The sequence below is a fragment of the Lissotriton helveticus genome, chromosome 7 (assembly GCF_964261635.1).
Source record: "Lissotriton helveticus chromosome 7, aLisHel1.1, whole genome shotgun sequence".
NCBI lineage: Eukaryota > Metazoa > Chordata > Amphibia > Caudata > Salamandridae > Lissotriton > Lissotriton helveticus.
Window position 1 is genome coordinate 791,321,565 of NC_136068.1, and position 12,031 is coordinate 791,333,595.

Consider the following 12,031-nt stretch of genomic DNA (forward strand, 5'->3'; position numbering starts at 1 on the left):
TGTTGAAAGAGGTCTGGTAAATGGAGCAATGGGTCATGTTGTTGGTTTTGTGAATTACAAGAATAGAGATGAAATTGAAATTTTAAAAATTAAATTTGATGGCATTGATGAAATAGAACAAATTTGTCGTTGTTCAGCTAGATTTTTGCTTGTGAAAGACTTATATGTTCGCCGAAAACAGTTTCCTATTTGTTTGGCATATGCTGTGACAATTCATAAATCACAAGGTTTAAGTGTAGATAGTGCTTTGGTGAACATTGGAAGTTCTGTGTTTAAAGAGGGTATGGCATATGTGGCATTTTCACAAGTCAGAATTTTAGCAGGATTGTACTTGATTGAGTGTGATGAAACAAAGATTTGTGCTGATCTAGATTGTGTTAAAGAATACAATAGGTTAGGAAGAGAGTATGCTCCACATTTGCCTCAATATCCTCTGATTGAAAAATGTGTGGTAGGCCGAAAAAGAAGAAATGAGATTAATTGCAGTGAGGTATCAGCAAAAAGGCAAAAAGTAGATAAAAGTGTAATTGTAAAGAGAAAGAAAAAGGATTCTGTGGAAGATGTTGTTGGATTTCAGTTTGAAAACAGTTCTGGTGTCAACTGCTATGCTAATGTAGTTTTTTTTCTTCAAAATTTACAAAAACAGATTGTCGAAAATCAGGAACAAACATTGTGCTGTTTACTGAATTCTGTGTTAGAGAAATGTAGTAGTGATAGAGCAAAAATAGAAAGTGTTTCAGAAATTAGAAATATTGTAGACATATGTTCAGGTCAAAATCAATTTTCACAGATAATTCAGCAGGATTGTCAGGAATTTTTAATGTATATGTTTGATGTATTGGAAGATGAAGGAGTAGATATAAAAAATCTTTTTAATGTTTCTTATCAATGGCAACATGACTGTGATAACTGTGCTTCATCAAGTACTACTAGAATAGACTCTGAAAGATTTATATATTTGACTTTACCAGACTGCAAATCAGTGCCTTTTAATAATCTATTTAAAGCAGCGGATCACAATATGGTTTGTACCCAATGTAAGTCTACAATGCTGTCCACATTATTTCTACAAAAGTATGGTCACTATGTCATTTTAATGTTCCGACGATGTAGACCTGATGGAACTAAATTGACAACTTCTATTAAAAATTTCGTGGCATCTCAGTTATCGATATCAGGAAGAACATTTGCAACTGTAGCTATTATTTTTCATGATGGTCCTTCTACAACATCAGGGCATTACACATGCTATTTAAAAACTTCTAAAGGTTGGACCCAATGTAACGGCACTCATTTGACTTTCAAACAACGTTTGCCTTTTGGCTTTATAAATTCATACCTAGTGTTTTTACAGCCAAAATTTAGGTAAAAGTAATTGGCCTATGAAGACGGGAGCAGTTAATAAAGGTTATTTTGCTGTTCAAAAATATATTGTGAGTAAAAGTGATCTAGGCAATATAAAAAAAATGACTTGTCATATAGGTACTGTAAGTGGATCTCATAGTAAGTGATATTAGTTTTATGCAAAATGATGAACATGAGTGAGTCAGAGATGGTTTTTCAAATACTTAAATATTGTGGAAATGTTGTAGAGCCTTTCTTTCAGAACGTCGGGAAAAAGGTCATTTCAGAGTGCCTTAGAATTAATTTGAAAAAATACTCATACATCTGACACTATTTGGCCAAATGGAAAGGTGCAGGAATGAGTAAAGAGTCATGACTGAAAAAAAGGAGTATATGAAAATATTCGAAATATTTCAGATGTTCTTGGAGCTTTTCTTATAGAAAGTCGATTAAATGGATTTTTAAGTGAACAGCCAAGTACTTTGCAACGAGAAAAGGACCTCCATGATACAGTATTTGGCCTCAAGGAAAAGTAAGTCAATCCAAGATTAGCGTACATTTGTCATTTGTCAGTATTTAAGTTTTTTTTTAAAACACAATCTTTTAGATTGTGGGTTTTTTTTCCCGCTGTCATATGATGAGTAATTTGAACTCATTGTTTTAAGTGAAATTCAATATATTCTGAGAACAGCAAAAATAAACTATGTAACATGTTGTAGAAGTTATTTTATACTTTGGATTGTGTAAATTAAATTGTATCCCATTCTCTGACACTTACTTTTCTTTTTCCATCCTGTTTCAGCTCTTTTTACTCACTTATAATGTCTTTCTCTCACTTTCTGTAACCCCCGTTCCTTTACTCCACTTCTTTGACAACCCCTCATTCTTATTTCAACTCTGTGCATCCCCTCTCTCCCTTGCATAACTTTTCAGCTTTCAGTCTCTCTGCTTTACTTTTCTTTTCCGTAAGTAATTCCTGTTTACTCCCTCAGCAGTATTATTGCACTCTATCACTATAAATCATGCACTCTCCCTCGCTTATCTTTGTTTGCTCCTTAATTTTGACCTCTTCTCTCTATTTTTCGTTCACTAATTCTATGTTCTCAGTGCCTCACTCTACTTGTGTTATGTTCACTTCTGTTTATCTACCTTCTATCACTTCTTTTACAACAACTTCACTGCTCCTTTCTCATCGTTCTTCATCCCATTTCTTTTACTCTGGTTCCATTACTATCCCTCATTTCCTTTCCAGGGCTAGACTGACTACCGGGCAGTTTAGAATGCTGCCGAGCTGGGGGCTGATTTCACAGCGGTGGGGGCTCATTTCGTTCATGGAGACCTGCGTGTGCTTCGAAATAATTAATGCAAAACGAATTTCGTTTAGCACTCGCAGGTCTCCATGAACGAAATCACCCCCCAGCTCAGTAGCATTCTAAACTGCCCGGTAGCTAGTCCGGCCCTGTTCCTTTCTTTCAATGTCCTTCTCTTTACTTTCATCACCAAATTATTTTCTCTCTGTACCACTGTTTTAGTAGTCTACTCCTCTCTTTCCTTCTTTTTGCTCCCTTACTCATTTCTTTTTCTCACTCATTGTACTCCACCTCACTCAGTTTTTCTCTTAGTGTGTCTACGTACTAACTTTCTCAGTCCATTTCCCTCAATCGTTGTATGTTATCCTCTCTCCTTTCATCCTTTCTCTCTATGACTGTTCCTCACTTACTCTCAGTTATCTTCTATTCCTCATTCTTCTAAATGCATACTTAATTAGACTGTTTTTGTCTCAGTCATTATCTTTTTACTTACTTTTGTTTCCTGATTTAGTTTTGCTAACTCACATTGTTTTAGTATCTTTCTTACCTTCAGTTCATTTCTCTGTTCGTGTCTCTCTCTTTGTCAGTGAATCTATATGCCTTACTCTTTGTAATTTGCTCTCCTTCTATTTCTTTTTCTCTCTTTTTGTCCTTTTGCCTTACTTTATTTCCCTTTCTGTGTCCTTCACTCTAACTTTATTTCTGAATAGAGCGTTATGATTTTTAACCTCTTCATTTTTATCTTTTAATTTAAAATACATATTTTACTAATTAAAACTTTTTTTTATTCTCTCTTTCACAGATACAAAGTGTAGTTAAAAAAATTATTGAAAGTTACATTTATAATATGGTAAGTATGACTAAAAAAATGTAGTTTGTCATCACCCTTTGCTTTAAGGTCACTAACATTTTCTCAATCTACCTCACTCCTGTGTCTTTACTCTGCTTCCCTCACTTATTCTTATTCTCCATGTTTACTCCAATTTCCCTATTTCCCCTCTCATATTCAACTTCTTTCAGTCCCTATTCTTTATTTCACTTACCCTCTGTTCCTTCCTTTGCTTCTTCACTCATTCTCTTTTTCCTAATTATTTACCTTACTCCTACACACACACCTCATCCCCCTCCCAACACATACACACACCTCTAACATGCACCCCACACACACACCACACACACACCTCATACACACAAAAAATCCTTCCACACACACTCCTCAAAAACACACACACATTCCATACACACACATACATCGAACACATTTACACCCCACACTCGTACACTCTTCATACATATTTCACACACCCTCACCTCCACCCACACCAAAACACCCCACACAGCCACACCCACAGACACATCTTACACACCCACACCCCAACTTACTCCCACTGACTCCCTATAAGTCACACACACTGCATTACTTATCTTTCTTTGCTGTTTTACTCAAGCCCATTCATGTACTGTTTCCTTTACTCTCTTTGTCCTCTATCTTTGTAACTCCCCATGTCTTATCCTAATTCTATTTTCCCCCTCTTTCACCCCTCTTTACTTATACTACCTGGTCTTTTCTCACCATCTCTCACCGTTCTTCATTTATCCTGGTTCCGCCACTACCCTTCATTCTCCATTTTTTACTGTCTTTTCTTTTTCTTTTAACAGCCAGTCACATTCTCCCACTATCTCTACTTTAGTGTTCTTCCTCTCTGTTCCTTTCTTTCGCTCCTTTAGTCATTCCACTTTTCTCACTTTCATCCAATTACACCTTCTCTATTTTTTACTATGTAAAAAACAATCCCTCTGTGTTCATCCTGCAGCTCTTTTTCTCTTAATTTAACTGTCTTTGTGCCCTTCCCTCATCCTAGCTGCATCATTAAAAAAAAATTCTTTTTTTTGGGGGGGGGGGCGCGCCCCGATACGCGTACCCCAAGGACAAAAAATTGACAGAGATCCTTTAAAAATATAGGTTTAATTTTATTATTGAAAGGTAGTTCTGAAAAGAACTTTTTTTTAATTCTTTTTGTTGTTTTATATTTTTTAATGTTTTTTGAACATTTTGTACTTTTTTTGGCTTTTCAAAACAGTTTTATATTTTTTTTGTATTTTTTATGGGAACAAACAAAGAGAAAGGGAATTGAAAATGGCTCAACTGGAGCAAAAATCAAAAAACGGAAAAAATTACTTTTTTGGGGGGCAATTGTGATTGTCACCAGCAAGGACGACGAGCTTCTCGCTCTTTTCACCATAGGCGATGAGCATGCCACATTCAATGCATGTTATTCTAAAATCAGCAAATCGTGGCTGAATGCAAGGCATCGTCTCCATTGATTCTGGTCCCGATTGAGTGGGTTGCTTTCTTTTGGAGCTGGTCCTTGAACACTGGGGGAGGTGACTGGCCAGTTCCCTGATCTCTGCACGAGAATAGTTATTAGGATGCTTCCGGGTCATATGCCGAATCATGGTATTATTACCAAAGGAATATTTTTTATCTGGATTGCCCCTTGAGAGTTCTGCACCACAGATTCGACAAGTTACCTTGGCCGCATTAACTTTTTTCTTGCCCTCTGGAAGAGAAAAAAACTCCCATACAATATGTTCTTTTGGGTTGTATGGGGTATTTTGTTCAGGCAGCCATCCTCTCCCCTCCTCTTCCTCCTCTTCCTCCTCTTCCTCCTCCTCCTCTTCTTCACCACCAATGTATTGTTGTGGTGGTCCTCTTGGTGGTGGGGGTGGTGGTGGTGGTGCAGATGCTCCAGCTCTTGCTGCTACAGTAGCCATTTCAAAGAACAGAAGTATTGTCTCTGTAGATGAAACAGGTCTTCCTCAGTCAAAGGACAAAGTCAGAATAAGGAAGAAAGGTGGGGTTTATTATCTTTTGGAATAAAAAACTGTCCTGAACCAATCAGAAGTGTTATTTACAGGTCACAAGACCTAGGCTTTACTCATTTGGAAACCAAAACTGTTCTGCACCAATACAAAGTGTTATTTTCAGGTCACAAGACCCAGGCTGGTCACAAGACCCAGGCTATACTCATTTGGAAACCAAAACTGTTCTGCACCAATAGAAAGTGTTATTTTCAGGTCACATGACCCGACGCGCTTACGCTACATGCCGCGGGGCGCGCCCGTAGTTGCGCCTGCGGGTGCGTAGCGTAAGCGCGTCCAGACGTTCCGCGATCGTATGCGATCGCGTGCTTTCGGTTGCGATTACGCTGTGCGTCATATGACGCATCACGCATCTACGCGATACGTCACGATGTTGTTTTCGTTCGCGGGAATAGCGCTCCCGGGACGCTCCCTGGTACGCGCCCTGGGACGCGCCATAATATTGCGCTTACCCGTGCGTTCCCCGGTACGCTCCCTGGAAGCGTCCCAAAGTAAAAAAAAAATAATAATAAATTTAACATATTTATACAATATAAAATTATTTTTAAAATTTTTCACTTTTTATACCTATAAAGAGATGCTATTGAAAAACCATTGAAATTCACTGAAAAAACCATAGGTTTCACACCAGTTATAGTTAGGAATTAGCATTAAAAAAACCTATTAAATTCACTGAAAAAACCATAGGTTTCACACCAGTTATAGTTAGGAATTAGCATTAAAAAAACCTATTAAATTCACTGAAAAAACCATAGGTTTCACACCAGTTATAGTTAGCTGGAAGTTTTACTCGCATAAAACCATTGAAATTCCCATGTTATAGTTAGTTCGACTCACTATAATTTGCGCGTGCAATGCACTGCTGATGACGTCACATATTACATCACTCGTGACATGGTCAGTGACATCACTCATGACATCACTGACACCATCCTTGTGACAGAGTGACAGACCTCCTTTCACTGTATTGTAACCCTTGAAACAAATATTCAAAAATAGAAACTAAAATATTGAAAAAAATGGAGATACCCATACCACTTACAACAACCAATTCAATAATTCCACCATCTATATACACATGCACTCATTCACCAACAGTTATGTGTAGTCACTCATACATATACTCAGTCATCATATATAGTGATACACCTATATATCCTGTAACACAACGACAGTCATCCAAAAGTTACTCACACACATACTCACACATGCAAATAAACTATTGAACATCCATTTATTTGCATATACAGCTATACACACACTACCACTTTACTTCTAAGAAAACATACACATATTTACTCTGTTAAGCAATCACTTATAGAAAAACATACTTATTTAAACAGGAACTCTTACAATCCTTCACTCTAACATATACTCACTTATATACATCAACATTCACATATATTAGATTAAAACATATGTAGTTACTGATAAAGACACTAGTGAGACAGTCATTCACTCACTAACACACACATATACACACTCATCCACCCATACAGTCCTGCACATATGCTGTCTTCAAAACACATACAAAGAGAGAGTCAGTCATTCATGCATCTATGTGCTAAGTAATACCCCCACCAAACCATACAAACACTCATACTGATACTAAGAAAAACATCTAATAACCCATATACATACACATGTAGCTACTCACCAACCCATGCAGCCACTAAAACACAAAGTGAAACACTAATACATATATTTAAATATTTAAACATTACTCACTAATATTTATTTTTCAGAAAGACACACATTCACTGGATGATGTCATCAGTGATGTCATTTGAGATGTCATCAGTGATGTCATGAGTGATGTCACTGACCATGTCATGAGTGATGTAATATGTGACGTCATCAGCAGTGCATTGCACGCGCAAGTTATAGTGAGTCCAACTAACTATAATGTGGGAATTTCAAAGGTTTTATGCGAGTAAAACTTCCAGCTAACTATAACTGGTGTGAAACCTATGGTTTTTTCAGTGAATATATATATATATATATATATATATATATATATATATATATATATATATATATATATATATATATAATTTTTAAAAAAATATTTTTAAAACACTTGCTTTGTCAAAAGTAAGAATGTCCACACACTCGTGGATATGTTCCCATGAGGCACAGGGTCAGACTGATTTGCATATGGCCATGTCTGAACTGGGGTGGCGGAGTGAGCTAAAGAACGGTGATGGATTAAACCCAGATCAGTTGACTGGGGGTGAGTGTTTGTATTGTCAACGCTCCGTCCATCATCCCCTTTGGTTTTTCTTTGTTCGCCCTAAGTTGGCAGGGTATGCTCAGACGTGAGTCCCTTGCTCACTTTGCCACTGGATTCAAGCAAGCCCGGCTGAAGACGGCTGTAATGCCAGAAACCGGTCCTGGGAAGCTTATTTCCGGTCCAGGGAAGAGATGGCTTGGCAGTTCGGGCTGGACTGTTCCCATGAGGCACAGGGTCAGACTGATTTGCATATGGCCATGTCTGAACTGGGGTGGCGGAGTGAGCTAAAGAACGGTGATGGATTAAACCCAGATCAGTTGACTGGGGGTGAGTGTTTGTATTGTCAACGCTCCGTCCATCATCCCCTTTGGTTTTTCTTTGTTCGCCCTAAGTTGGCAGGGTATGCTCAGACGTGAGTCCCTTGCTCACTTTGCCACTGGATTCAAGCAAGCCCGGCTGAAGACGGCTGTAATGTAACCCTGGGCGAAGAACTACGCTCCGTTCGCGGAGCTTGCGGAGTTTCGGCAGCTCCGCGTTCCGCGGAGAACGCGTAGCTGTCGATAACTCCGCGATCCGGTGCGTAGCGTAGTTCTCGCGCGCTGAATAACATTATCGCGTGCGCGGCAATGGCTTACCTTCGTTCTGCGTTCGTTTTTTCCTGGTCGCTTGTGCCACCATGTTTGGAAACACTCTCGCACAGTCCCGTGCGACTGTGCGAACGCGATAACGTCATTTTGATGCGAGATAGCGTCATAAGGATGCGCGAGGATGCTTTTTGGTAAGATCGAGTTGCCGAACACGCAGAAACTGCATTCTTGCACAGAATAACTCGCGAGCATGTTAAAACCATAATAAATTACCATTTTGGTTAGGAAAAAAAAGCAAAAAACCTTAAAGTTGTACCTTTGGCTTTATTTTTAGGGGGGAAGGACCCCTCTTTTTGTTTCTACTCTTGTTTTGCAGAGTAAGGAGGAAGGGCTCTTGAGTTTACAACTTCCTGTTCCTGTCCACCAGGCTCCTCCCAGTGCTTTGTCCATGTGGTGCTCACTTTCCTTTGGATTTTGAGCTGGAAGGATCACTTTCTGTCTGTGTTGGCTGCATTACTGATTTACCTTGGATTTAATGAGGACTTTTTGAATTGGAATTCTCTTTTTCAAGTAAGTTTGTGTAATGTATGAGTGATGTAGACTTGTGCTTGTTTGATTTGATTTTTTTTTTAACAACAGTATTCAATCCTGGAATGAAATTATTGATGGAGGCCTGTACTTTCATGAGGTCCCAAATTGTAATTTTTTTCTAACATTGCATTTTGTGGAATTTAAAATGTTTCTAATTTTTAAGCCAATATCTGACCCTAGTACCCCATGTAGTTAGTGTGTAGGCATGCATGAGTTCATTGTATTAACTTTCTGTGGTTGGCCTGGCCATGTGTTGGCGGCCATTTAATGTTTCCAGCCACTTGCTCTTGCCATAGGCCTCCAACCTTGTGGCCTACTCTGGCAGTAGGCCATAGGTACTACTCATAGGCTCATGAAAGTTAATCAACTGTTTTTGTGGTGTACCCTTAATGTGAAAATCATGGATGGCTTGGATTGATATAGAAAATCTTATTTTTATGTGTGGGGTATTTCTGGTTTTGGGTGTGTTTAAACTTTAAATACTCTGTCAATTTCTGCCATTAGGTAACCCTAGGAATACAGCTTGGGTAGTTTTGGTAACTTCGCACCATGTGAGCACGTGAACGTACATTTTTTGTCGTGTTCGCGCACTCAATGTACTTGCTCGGGAACGCGAACACGACTTTTTATTCCGTTCGCGCTGCCGAACATGCCGATTTAGCATTCTCGCGGACAATATGTCCCGAGTTGCATAAAAGTTTCTCAAAAATGTTGCAGGTCTTTCTTGTGCACCTAAAAAGTCCTCATTTATGTTATGTTCTCATTTTGGTAGTAGTTTTCTCTTTTTGGAGCATGGACCACTTCCATTTTCTCTCCTCTGTTATTTTTTTTTTTTTTTGGGGTGGGGTGACCAATTTGGGCGGTGGTGTGGTGTGTCCATTTTCTGAAGCAAAGCATTGTCCCTTTGCCATAGGCATTATTGTCTGTCTTCTCTTTCTTGTCATGTTGTTGTTGGTGGCCAGGCCATGTGGTGGCGGCCATTTTGTGTATGCTTCCTTTGTGATTTATTTTGCCATGTTGTTGTTGGTGGCCAGGCCATGTGGTGGAGGCCATTTTGTAAAGTTGTCCATGTTGTTGTTGGTGGCCAGGCCCTATGGTGGTGATCTTTTTGTGTATGCTTCCTTTGTGATTTATTTTGCCATGTTGTTGTTGGTGGCCAGGCCATGTGGTGGAGGCCATTTTGTGTATACATCCTTTGTGATTTTGCCATGTTGTTGTTGGTGGCCAGGCCATGTGGTGGCGGCCATTTTGTGTATGCTTCCTTTGTGATATATTTTGCCATGTTGTTGTTGGTGGCCAGGCCATGTGGTGGAGGCCATTTTGTAAAGTTGTCCATGTTGTTGTTGGTGGCCAGGCCCTATGGTGGTGATCTTTTTGTGTATGCTTCCTTTGTGATTTATTTTGCCATGTAGTTGTTGGTGGCCAGGCCATGTGGTGGAGGCCATTTTGTGTATACATCCTTTGTGATTTTGCCATGTTGTTGTTGGTGGCCAGGCCCTATGTCGGCGGCCATTTTGTGTGTCCTTCCTTTGTGCTTTTGCCATAGGCATAGGCCTCCAACCTTGTGGCCTACTCTGGCAGTAGGCCATAGGTACTACTCATAGTAGGGTCATGAAAGTTAATCAACTGTTTTTGTGGTGTACCCTTAATGTGAAAATCATGGATGTCTTGGATTGATATAGAAAATCTTATTTTTATGTGTGGGGTATTTCTGGTTTTGGGTGTGTTTAAACTTTAAATACTCTGTCAATTTCTGCCATTAGGTAACCCTAGGAATACAGCTTGGGTAGTTTTGGTAACTTCGCACCATGTGAGCACGTGAACTTACATTTTTTGTCGTGTTCGCGCACTCAATGTACTTGCTCGGGAACGCGAACACGACTTTTTATTCCGTTCGCGCTGCCGAACATGCCGATTTAGCATTCTCGCGGACAATATGTCCCGAGTTGCATAAAAGTTTCTCAAAAATGTTGCAGGTCTTTCTTGTGCACCCAAAAAAACAGAATTTGTCATTTGGTTGTTGTTTTGGGAGCCTGGGCAGGGGTTTCTTTGTGTGTGTTTTTGCGGTGTTATGTTTACAACCTCTGTCTTAGCCATGGGCTATTTATTCCTTGCACATTAACCTGTCATGTGCAGCAGGCATCCTCGTTTTTCTGTCCATATTGGTATCTATAGGCCTGCTTGACTTTATTGGTTCTTTCTGGACTTCATGTGGCCTTTGAGCTGTGGTGCTGCTGGACTGGTATTATTAGTCTTCTGTTTTGTCTTTTATACATTGACCTGTGTGTCTTTCAATTGTTCATGTTGCCTTACTGCTTGTTTGACTGATGTTGTTCTGCCTTCTTTACTTGTAGGTGCACAAAAAAGACTGAGGAGGTGCTGGTTGTTTTTTCATCCATCGCTCGTTCTACTGCCAGACGGACGTCCTTCAGTTGTACGCCACGTGTGGTGTGTGACTCATCTGACCAGACATCTCTGCAATTTGTGCTGCTGTGAGCTGACTGACATCAGAAGAAGATGGGCCCTAAGAAAGCTACCAGGTCCTCCACCACAAAGAAAGTTGCTGCGAAGAAGGAACAGCAGAAGGAAGTGTCACTTAAGTCTGGTATGGACCCCAAAACCTTTTTTGGCACCCCAAAAGGTACGCCTGCAGCAGCGGGGTCTGGGGTGCAAGCTGGGACCAGCACATCTGCATTAGTGGGGGCAAGCCAGCATCCCAGGGCCAAGCACATGATGAGGGTCGAAGAGGTAGCCAGCCTTCTGCTTGCGAGCAGTGATACTGAGCCAGAACTAAACTTATCGCTGTCTCAAAGTAGTACACAATCCACGCAAGATGGAAGTGCTCAACAACCACCGCCAGCAGTAGATGTTCAACAACCACAACCACCGCCCGCAATAGGAGTTGTTCACCCACAACCACAACCACTTCCCGCAACAGTTGTTGAACAACCACAACCACCGCCCGCAACAGTTGTTGTTGAAAAACCCCAGCCCGCAATAGTACTTCCTCAAGAACAACAACCACCATCTCCGCACCAAATAGTAGTAGTTGTTCCTCCCGAAGTCGGGGCAGTTCAGGAAGT